We start from the raw sequence: 12,201 nt of genomic DNA on the forward strand, positions 1-12,201 counted from the left end.
TGAGTACCGAGTACTAATTTAATAAACGGTACTGAATATTATTGCAGAAAATTTTGACTGAATACAGTACATCTCTTCTCTGATTTAAAAAGCTCTGTTCTGTACTGTATAGTTACAATACCCCAGGCTCTACGGCCCTGTCACAGGTGAGCCTGTGCAGCTCATAGTTGTTTTCTGGTTCTGGGGTCTCATGGTTGGGGGCCAGGGCCTTATGGTTTGGGGGCCCAGCGTTCCCCCAGCAATGTTTGAAGCCGCAACCCTTGGTGGTTTCCAGCGCCATGTGATGAGTGCAGCAAGTACTTCTGGGTACAGGCCAGTAAATCACGGCTCCCAGCTGTCCTCAAATAGAAGACAAGCAGGCTTTTGTAATGCCCATAACTGATTTTCCAGGGTGCTCTGTACAGTGCACTGCTTTCCTTCTCCTCCTTCTCTATGTTCGGCTACAGCTGCGGAGAATTTGTCCAGGGGAATGTCGGCCAAGCCCAGTAACACATACCGCCTCATTCAGAGCCTCCCTCCCAGGGCCTACTGGGAAACACAGCCTCAGGCTATGATTCACCTCGTTCACATTGTTTTATTCCTTTCACTAACTCATTGATATGGAGGGTTAGGGTGACCACTCCAGCTAATGCGCTTTAGTGGTACATGATTTAGATAAAGATGTCGCCTGGACGTCCATTTTCTCTCTCTCTCCCTCCTTTCCTCCTGTGTTTTGTGAACCTAATAGGTGTTATTGGAACCTCATGCTTTTTTTGAGAGACAAAACAAAACCCACATGGTTCTTTCTGACTCAACCATACACGGATTTCAAACGAATTAAGTTGGGTTAATTTAACCAGAATTTTGACTTCTTGAGTCAGTGTTCAAAGCATGAAATGTTTGTTTCATGAATGCCTGTGAAGTTTCTCCATTGATCTCAGAAGGCTGGGGGTATTTTGGGCCGTGAATCGTAGCGCTCTGTGCCTATTCAGTGGGAGTTCTGACAGGTCTCAGAGCATTTCGTATTATTCTGTACGTGAATCCGAAACACCACATTTAGTATGATACTGTATGTAATGTTTGGTATGGTTACATAAGACAGAAGGTTGATTAAGGCAAACAGGAAAGGAGGGTGGATGGGTGGGCGTTTAAGGAAAACGTCTAGCAACCCAAATGTTGCGAGTTCGAATCTCATCATATACAACTTTAGCATTTAGCTAATTGTGTTGTTATGTGTAATAATATTTAGACTACGTTACCCAGCAGGCTATGCGGGAGGCGGAAGGTTGAAGAATGCCTTGCATGGCTAAACATGGAGGTTTCTAGCTGAAGTATATGTTCATTAAAAGTAGTTAAACTACGCCCCAGTTTGTCATTATATAAGGAACAAACATAACACTAATTAGCAAATGTTCAACTACTTACTACTTTCTCGCTACTTTGAAACTACATAGCATGTTAGCTAACTCTTCCTCTTCCTCTAACCCTTAACTCTTTTAGCTAACCTTTCACCTAACCCTAAGCTTAACCCTTTTAGTTAATCATTCCCCTGCCCTAAACATTTTAACCTAAACCATAACTTAACCTCAACTCTAACCCAAACCCCTAGTCTAGCTAACGTTAGCAAGAGGGCTAACATTAGCCACCTAGATAGAATTCGTAACATACAATATGTGTGAAAATTCGAAACATTTTGTATGTTTTACAAATTCATAACATATTGTAAAGTTAGTAAATTTGTAACATATTGTATGTTTTGCAAATTTGTAACATATAATATGAATTGTAATTCGTAACATATCATACAAAATGGGTGATGGACATCCACAAATGAATACATACAGTGCATTCGGAAAGTATTCAGACCCCTTCCGTTTTCCACATTTTGTTACGTTACAGCCTTATTCTAAAATAAATTACATAAAACATTTCCCTCATCACTCTACATACAATACCCCACAATGACAAAGTGAAAACCGGCTTTTAGAAATGTTTGCAAATGCATAAAAAAATGTAAAACAGAAATACCTTATTTACGTAAGTATTCAGACCCTTTGCTATGAGACTTGAAATTGAGCTCAGGAGCATCCTGATTCCATTGATCATCCTTGAAATGTTTCTACAAGTTGATTGGAGTCCACCTGTGGTAAATTAAATTGATTGGACATGATTTTGAAAGGCACACACCTGTCAATATAAGGTCCCACTTTATGGTAGAGTGGCCAGACGGAAGCCACTCCTCAGTAAAAGGCACATGACAGCCCACTTGGAGTTTGCCAAAAGGCACCTAAAAAACTCTCAGACAATGTGAAACAAGATTATCTGGTCTGATGAAACCAAGATTGAACTCCTTGGCCTGAATGCCAAGAGTCACGTTTGGAGGAAACCTGGCACCATCATGGTGGTGGCAGCATCATGCTGTAGGGATGTTTTTCAGTGGCAGGGACTGAGAGACTAGTCAGGATCGAGGGAAAGATGAATAATTGTACAGCGAGATCAGCAAGATCCTTGATGAAAACCTTCTCCAGAGCACTCAGGACCTCAGACTGGGGTGAAGGTTCACCTCCAGCAGGACAGCGACCCTAAGCACACAGCCAAGTCAACGCAGAAGTGGCTTCAGGACAAGTCTCTGAATGTCCTTAAGGGATTCCGCCAGAGCCCGTACTTGAATCCAATCTTTTAATTTATTTAACCCTTGTGTTACCAGGTAAGTTGACTGAGAACCCATTCTCATTTACATTAACCACCTGGGGAATAATTACAGAGGAGAGGAGGCGGAATGAATGAGACAATTGTAAGCTGGGGATGATTAGGTGACCGTGATGGTATGAGGGCCTGATTGGGATTCAAACATCTCTTTAATATAAATTTGCAAAAATGTCTACAAACTTGTTTTTGCTTTGACATTATGAGGTATTGTGTGTAGATTGATGAGGAAAAAAACAACAATTTAATCCATTTTTGATTCAAGTTGTAACGTAACAAAATGTAGAAAAAGTCAAGGATTCTGAATACTTTCCAAATGCACTGTACCATATGAAATGTAACATATCATACTAAATGGATTGTCTCAGATTTACGTGCAGAATAAAATGAAATGCTCTGAGACCAGGTTGTGACGGGAGGTGTTTTCAAACCCAGAATAAATTAATCAGTGCTCTGCAGCAGAGCAACTCTGGCTGGCTTCTGAAGTGCAGCCATAATCAAAACAGGACACAGAGGGGTGCTCCATGTTGTTGCAGGGAAATCATCAGGAAATCAAAGTTGCTCTTCTCTCTTAAGTCAGACCCACAAAGCAAATGTTTGACCTAGAAACTTATGTGCTTTCAAATAGAGGAGATCATTTTATTTGTCCTTTTAGTTAGCTGGAAACTGTGAATCCGAAGAACACTTTCAGAAGTTTGAGTGAGTTAACAAGGTATTCCGAATTAGAATGAAATGGAGTGACAATGGTTTCTGGTAAAATGAAGACGAGTTCCATTGTTCCCCTTATAAAGACAAATGGCGGTTTAATTCAAGCTTCCCTGCCTCAGACCTGCTTTAATGTCATTTATCCATTACAGTGACAACAAACTGCTCCAGATGAACTACTGAACAAATACAAATGCCCCCCACCAACCGTGAGTCTGTTTACTCACATTATTGCCTATTCCATCAGCATGTGTTCATCTACAGGAGAAAATAACTAGGTTTGCAAGGAGGAGGTGGCATTTATTGATGAGAAATGATAAGTTACAATTACTGCTTTTATCTGGCCCCCCATCACCATGACAAACACTAAATGACCTCTGATGTCGTCTGCTGTGAGATCTTGAATACTATTTGCATAACTCATGCCATGAGGGAAGGACATGGGCAGTCATTGACTATTCCAATCAGAAGACTGAACATTCATGTGGATCAGAGAGGACTAGATCTCTACTGGCCCCATGTATCCTCAGAAGCTAATAGGTTTGGTTGACAACTGATGCTCATCATAATAAACTGAGTGAAAAGGGAATGACACAGGCATTTTTCTCCATCAATGTGTGTCGCCATCCTTACCAGTACAGTTGTAGGCTAGTTAGTGAAGTATAGCAACCTTCAGCAAGACAATCCCCTGAACCCTAAATATTCATGGCCCCCAAGATGTTTCAACTGCAGAAAACAAACAAGCCATTTCATGGAGCAAACAAAGTTCGGACTTATTTTCTTGTCTGGAAAGATGATGTCTCAACGCGCACCAGCGACTCCTGTGGTGGGCCGGGCACAGTGCGTGCTAACCAAGGTTGCCAGGTGCATGGTGTTTCCTCCGACACATTGGTGCGGCTGGCTTCCGGGTTGGATGGCGTTGTGTTAAGAAGCAGTACGTCTTGGTTGGGTTGTGTATCGGAGGACGCATGACTTTCATCCTTCGTCTCTCCCGAGCCCGTACGGGAGTAGTAGCGATGAGACAAGATAGCCGCTACTAAAACAATTGGATACCACGAAATTGGGGAGAAAAGGGGGTAAAAATAAATAAATAAATAAAATTAAAATTACAATTGTTGAGGGGATATAAAGGAGATGTATAGCTCTTTGTCAACAAGCAGTGCATTCTCCGACACGAATAGTAGTCTCCTGTAGATTCAAATCACACACTGTGGTGCTATGTATGACAAAATGTATCATCATCGTACCAAGAATGTCAGGAATTCTCATAGATGCTATGGTATTAACACTCACAGCACAGGCATGTCTACACAGCTAAAAAGCATAATGGGCCAAAAATATCATACACTCATTACATTTTACATGTACATATCTACATGTACATGTACATACTACCTCAATCAGCCTGACTAACCGGTGTCTGTATTTAGCCTCTCTACTTTTATAGCCTCGCTACTGTTTTTCACTGTCTTTTTACTGTTGTTTTTATTTCTTTACTTACCTATTGTTCACCTAATACATTTTTGGCACTATTGGTTAGAGCCTATAAGTAAGCATTTCACTGTAAGGTCTACTACACCTGTTGTGTTCGGCGCACGTGACAAATAAACTTTGATTTGATTTGATTTGACATTTTAGTCATTTAGCAGACACTCTTATCCAGATTGCATCCATTGGTGAGACAACTACATGTTACAGTCATAGTACAGTGCATTTGGAAACTATTCAGACCCCTTGACTTTTTACACATTTCTCAATTTCTTCTCTGCAGATCCGCACTGTAGGGTTGGATGGGGAGCGTCGTTGCATCAGCTAATTTCTGGTCTCTCCAGAGATGTTTGATCGGCTTCAAGTCCGGGCTTTGGCAGGGCCACTCAAGGACATTCAGAGACTTGTCCCGAAGCCACTCCTGCGTTACCTTGGCAGTGAGCTTAGGGTTGTTGTCCTGTTGGAAGGTGAACCTTCATCCCAATCTGAGGTCCTGAGCCCTCTGGAGCAGGTTTTCATCAAAGATCTCTCTGTACTTCTGTTCTGTACTGTTTATCTTTCCCTTGATCATGACTAGTCTCCCAGTCCCTGACACTGAAAAACATCCCCACAGCATGATGCTACCACCACCATGCTTCACCGTAGGGATGGTGCCAAGTTTCCTTCAGACGTGACTCTTGGCATTCAGGCCAAGGAGTTCAATCTTGGTTTCATCAGACCAGAGAATCTTGTTTCACATGGTCTGAGAGTTATATAGGTGCCTTTTGGCAAACTCCAAGTGGGCTGTCATGTGTCTTTAACTGAGGAGTGGCTTCCATCTGGCCACTCTATATGCCCGACGTGGTCCGATCCGCAGTCCTGGAGTGGGCCCACTCCTCCAGACTGGCCTGCCACCCGGGTTCGTGCCAGACCCTGGCAATTGTGCAACGACACTTTTGGTGGCCCACCATGGTCCCTGATGTCTCCGCATTCGGTGCCGCTTGCACAGTGTGTGCTCAGAACAAAACTCCTCAGCAAGCTCCGGCTGGACTTCTGCAACCTCTGCCTGTCCATCACCGTCCCTGGTCCCACATATCCCTGGATTTTGTCATGGGTCTGCCCCCATCTGAGGGCAACATTGCCATCCTGACTGTGGTCGACCGGTTTTCCAAGGCCACCCACTTCATTCCTCTCCTCAAACTACCCTCGGCCAAGGAGACGGCCCAGCTCATGGTGCAGCACGTCTTCCGGATCCATGGACTGCCCGTGGACATGGTCTCCGACCGGGGTCCTCAATTCTTGTCCCAGTTCTGGAAGATGTTCTGCATCCTCATTGAGTCGTCTGCCAGCCTGTCCACTGGGTGCCACCCCAGTCCAACCGGCTTAAACGGTGAGACGCCTCCTGAGTGTGCAACCGCGGGGCAGGGGTTTCCCGTACCTGGTTGACTGGCAGGATTATGGCCCGGAGGAGAGGTGTTGGGTCCTTGCTAGAAACATCCAGTCCTCATTGCCGACTTCCACCGCCAGCACCCCGGTCAACCAGGTATGCACCCAGGTTGTGCCCACAAAAATCTGGAGTATCTCCGCACTGCCAAACCCTTCAACTCCAGGCAAGCTAGATGGGCCCTGCTTTTCACACAGTTCAACTTCTCCCTCTCATATTGGCCGGGATCCTAGAATGTCAAGCCGGATGCACTGTCTCGCCGTTATAGCCTCACGGCTATTACCCCGGAGCCTAAGACCATTCTTCCATACATCGTGCCTGGCAACGGCACTCAGCTGGGAAATAGGGAAACAGGTCCGGGGACACAGCATTCCCAGCTGAATCCTGGGTGGGCTCGGGGTCAGGACAGGCAAGGGTCAAAACCAGGAGGACGAGAAAAGAGAGACTGGAGAAAAGAAGGAGCTGATACAAAAAAACACTGGTTGACTTGACAAACTGGCAACAGACAAACAGAGAACACCGGTATAAATACACTGTGGATAATGAGGAAGAGGGGTGACTCCTGGAAGGGGGTGGAGACAATCACAAAGACATGTGAAACAGATAAGGGTGTGACAGAAAACAGCTTTACTTAAGGTGGCATCGGCTGGCACATGCTCAATTCTGTTTGACACATTACAAAAAGTTTCAGATGGATAACTTGAAGTATGAGTGAACAACAAGGCTTTTAGTTTGAAGTCCCCCGGTACATTTGGGCAAATCGTGAAGGAGACATTCACATTCATATTCCATTTTTCTGCAAGAATATTGTCAAATCTGTATACTTTGATTTAGCTTTCCAAGTATTATTAGCCATATTATAAGTCCAACATTTGCAAAACAATCAATTTTCATAACTTCATAACTCTGAATATCCTTAGAATTTTTGTCCAAAATGAAAAGACATGCTGTTGTACAAGGTTAGTAGCTACATTTTAAGACATATACATGGTTTCCGGATACTCCCCTAAAGCCCAGCTCATTGGCTATCTAGCTAGCTTTGTTTGACCCCGAATGGTGCTTATTTGACAAAGATACAGTTGTTCAAGTGATGGCCGCCCGCGTCATCGGCGTGCCATGAAGGCATTGCTCTCTGACCACATATGGTGTCCTAGAGGATATACTGCACCCCTAATGAAATAGTGAAGTCTTGTTTCCTTCTAGGATCTCTGAGGAATATATACAGTACGAACGTGATTTGACTTGTTGAAACAATGTTTAGGGTGAAATTTTCACAGATTCCTTTCTTTGCAAATTGAACGAGTGTAAATACAAAATCGATCATGCACGCTATATATGGACCTTTTTACGATATGAAAAATGATTTTATCTAACACAACGACACTTCATGTTATCTCTGGGACCCTTTGGATGATAAATCAGAGCAAGATTTCAGAATGTAAGTACACATTTCACCTTCAGAGGTTTTTTTCGTGGTAACAGGTACTGTAAATTGGACAGTGCAGTTATATTAACAAGAATTTAAGCTTTCAGCCGATATGAGACACTTATATGTACCGACATGTACCGACATTTGTTGTTTCTCTAAAATCTGCGATCTTGACATAGCGCGCTGTATGAATTTTCAACTGTCCCGTTGACGGAACACCGATCCTTAATTAAGAAGTTTTAATGAAAAACTGAATGTGTTTGATGTCATCTCAATTCTCCATGACATTTAATGCCATGAGTCTTGCCCTGGAGGCGTAACTGAGCAGTTTTCTCCAGATGGGTCAGCTGCAAAGTCAAAATTGGCTATATTGTAAACATTTATGAAAATACAAATGTGCCTTTTGGTCTTAATTTAAAGTTAGGGTTGGGCATTACGGTAAGCAGTATGGTTAAACAGGGTTATGGTTAGGGTTAGGTAAAAAATCTGATTTTATGACCTTTTAGCTGTGTCAGCTAGTGACCACTGCCTCCAGTACATGAGTCATCCCAATAAATGCCAACCTGCTAACACCGTCAGGCCACCTCCACACAGCCAGCTAGCCAGTCACTTACTCAGCCAGCCAGGCTGCACTCAGTCACATTTCGGTGTGCAGACCCATTAGCCCAGCCAGTCACATGACATGACCAGGGCTATGTCTCCTCTCCTGCAAGCCACCCAGGAGGGCGCGTATGGTGGACGACACACCAGTCCCCTGGATTGTTTTTCTGGACCTGTGTACGAACATGGATTTCCCCAGCCAGCTAGTTATCCTAAGCCATTAACAAAAGCCACTTTAATATCACCAGTAATGAAGATCACACACCCACTGAAGGAGAGGCAGGCAGGCGGGCTGTCAGGGAAGAAGGAGAAGAAAGAAGGTGAAGTGTTGCCACGGCAACCGGTTACTCGGCAACAAGCGCGGCATAGTAGTCCACTCACATTACATCAATGGCATTACTCTATCCCCCATCATCTCACTCACATTTCAGACTGCAAGTGTGGTATTGAAAAATTAATGAGTGATTAAGACAGGTGGTTCTAAATATATGAGTCAATATATTTTGATTTATTACATCCAGAAGCTAATTTAATGTATTTACTCCTGACAGATGCATCCTCACAGAGTAAAAGGAAGTGTTTTTTTCTCATCATGTTGCGTTTCAAGAATCTATAGACAATTTATATTTTGCTATTTCAAACAAACATTGGGAATCTACAGGAGCAATTCAGATTAACCAAATAATAGAAGGTCTCACTCACAGTCAGTTGTTTGGAAGGAACTGCATTTGTAGCATTCTTTGCATGAAAGCACAGCCACCTGCAAAGGCTGCCTGCCTGCCTCTCACTGAAGACGGGACTGAATGGTATCCAGGTTACCATGGTAACGCAGGGAGAAGCAAAATTGTGAAATAAAGGGACTCAAGAGCTCAGCCCTTCTCTGGGTGACAGAGAGAGAGAGTGATTATCTTTGTGGAAGGAGAGAAGGGATATGAAAGGAAATCTCATCCGCATTCTGGAGCCTATACCAACCCAAAGATATCCTATGTATAATTGCTGTCTCTCCAAGGTTACTTCGCAGGAAGAAGAATTCTCTCTTTCCACAAACCCCTCCGCCCCTCAGCTCAATTTAAACTTGAACACTGCATTCCAAATGAAGGTCTCCCTGGACAATTAGGAGAAACCGACTCATCCATAAACCTGAGAACTGGTGTCGGTTGAAAAAGGACACCTCAAGATCCCTCACACTCTGCTTGTAGGATACAAGTCATTGAGTCTCATAATGAACTATCTAACTCTCTCCCCACAGTCATTAATTTTGCCAGCTACATGTGATTACATGGCTTTACTGAATGGTGACTGTGCAGCTAATTGCAACATTATCCTGAGCCATGAGTTTGTCATATGGACACAGACTGGCTGCCATTGTTATCTAGATTTGAGTCACATTTGCACACTCACCAGCCAGATACTAGGGCCCTATAGTATCGGAATAATCTGATTGGACGATGAGCTGCATAGTTTAGATTCCTCTGTTGGCACACAAACAAAAACAGTGAAGTGTCAAAACGACGCCAAACACAACAACTTTAATTGAGATCAGTTGATTGTTTTATTGACTATGACAATATTACAGGCTTGCTGACTGGGACACATCTCATTAAATAATGAGATTTATAGTATAGTGTATTATTACATTTGATTCACTCCAAGAAAGCATATTTCCCTGAAGTTACATTGAAATAGTCAATATTTTGTTTTCCTCCATGGGTCAAAAAACTCCTGTTATTGTTGATATGTATTGTAAAACCAGTAATTCATCTGGACTATTCTCTAATATACTCCTTATGTAATCATGTTGGGGTTAAGAAACGGGGGGGAGTTAAAACAGCATAAATGGCATCAGGACATTAACATGTCTGCACAGCAAAGAATCTGTCAGGTTTGAGATTTCACTAGCAAGTCAAGGAACACATTTGGTGTAACCTGGGATCCTGCTCTAGTCTAGAATCTATTGAGCTGGGGGATGGAACTGAGAGTAACTGTGTATGTATTAGCTACCTTGGCCCTACATCATATTATTGAGCTTGCTATACTTGCCCACTAAACAACAGGCTTAGATTAAGATAATTTCTTGTTGATCATAAACACCACCAGCCTCTCAGCAGATATTATGAAATCATTCATATTCACGCTCTGCTCCTGTCAATCAGCGTCTCGCTACCACAGCCAACACATGAAAGAAACCAATGTATCAAGCCAGAACAAACAGGCTATCAGTATGGCCTCTTGAAGCTGTGTTTTGTCCCGGCCTGTGAGAGGGTCAAACGATCCTGACATGCCCTTATGAGTCCCTGTAAATACGGCCTGAGTGAGAGGAGACGGCAGGGCGGAGGCAGAGAGGAACCAAGCACAAGGAGACATCAAACAGGAACTCAAATACATTCCAGTGATAATACGAGACAAATGCCTCGAATTCCAAATATTTTCAGTCTGACGGATTAAATGGCTCCATTGACGTCAGGCGCTAGTCATCTCCGTCTGTAGCGAGAGAGAGTTGGAAGTGTTCTATGGAGCTGCTGTTCTCAAACTTAAAGATCCTCCTCCCTCTCTTTTTCTTTCTCAAATCAAATCAAATGTTAATGGTCATATACACATATTTAGCAGATGTTCTTGTGGGTGTAGTGAAATGCTGAAATAAATCATTCTCTCTACTATTATTCTGACATTTCACAAGTGGTGAAAATAAAGTGGTGATCCTAACTGACCTACGACAGGGATTTTTTACTAGGATTAAATGTCAGGAATTGTGTAAAACTGAGTTTCAATGTATTTGGCTAAGGTGTATGTAAACTTCCGACTTAAACTGTAGCTCCAACAGTGCAGTAGTATCTAACAGTGCAGTAGTATCTAAAAACAATTCCAACAATACACACATATCTAAAAGTAAAATAATGGATTTCAGAAATATATCAATATTAGATTGAGCAATGTCGGAGTGTCATTGACTAAAATACAGTAGAATAGAATACAGTATATACATATGAGATGAGTAAAGCAGTACGTAAACATTATTTAAACATTATTTAAGTGACTAGTGTCCCATGGGGCGGCAGGGTAGCCTAGTGGTTAGAGCGTTGGACTAGTAACCGGAAGGTTGCGAGTTCAAACCCCCGAGCTGACAAGGTACAAATCTGTCGTTCTGCCCCTGAACAGGCAGTTAACCCACTGTTCCCAGGCCGTCATTGAAAATAAGAATTTGTTCTTAACTGACTTGCCTGGTTAAATAAAGGTAAAATAAAAAAAAATTAAAAAATTAAAATGGCCAGTGATTCCATGTCTATGTATATTGGGCAGCAGACTCTAAGGTGAAGGGTTGCGTAACCCGGTGGGAGCCGGCTACTGATGGCTATTTAACAGTCCGATGGCCTATTTAACAGTCTCTCTCGCTTTCACTTTCCCTCTATCTCAGCCTGTAGCTGACCCAGGGGGTGAATGGTTGACCCCTCCACTTTCTTGTGACACAATGGCCTTTGATACCAGATTGTGGGAATGGGGGTGAGGGGCTCATTGAACATTCAGTTGAGTTTGAGCAGCCTGGCCAGACCTCTACCAGCTGTAAATGGCTGCTGCCATTGATGGTTAAATCAATTTGGGATGGTGACAGCGTGTCTAGGCCACAGACAGTAACAATTGCAGATTACAACAGTGCTATCTATGCCCCTCCCCCCACCTGCCTATGCCAGAGCATGGACATCCCCCCACCCCTCCTCTTTTTTGGGGAAAGGGGGAGGGACTTTAGAAGGTAGAGATTGGGGAGGGTTTGGTGACAACAACAGAAAGAAATCTCCCATGAAAGAGAAGAGGGCTACGAGAGAATAGACACATTCGGCACAGCTGACTGAACAATGCTGTTTTGCCTTTTACTGAA

This window comes from Oncorhynchus mykiss, chromosome 8, assembly GCF_057628025.1.
Source record: "Oncorhynchus mykiss isolate SJ-2025 chromosome 8, ASM5762802v1, whole genome shotgun sequence".
Lineage (NCBI taxonomy): Eukaryota > Metazoa > Chordata > Actinopteri > Salmoniformes > Salmonidae > Oncorhynchus > Oncorhynchus mykiss.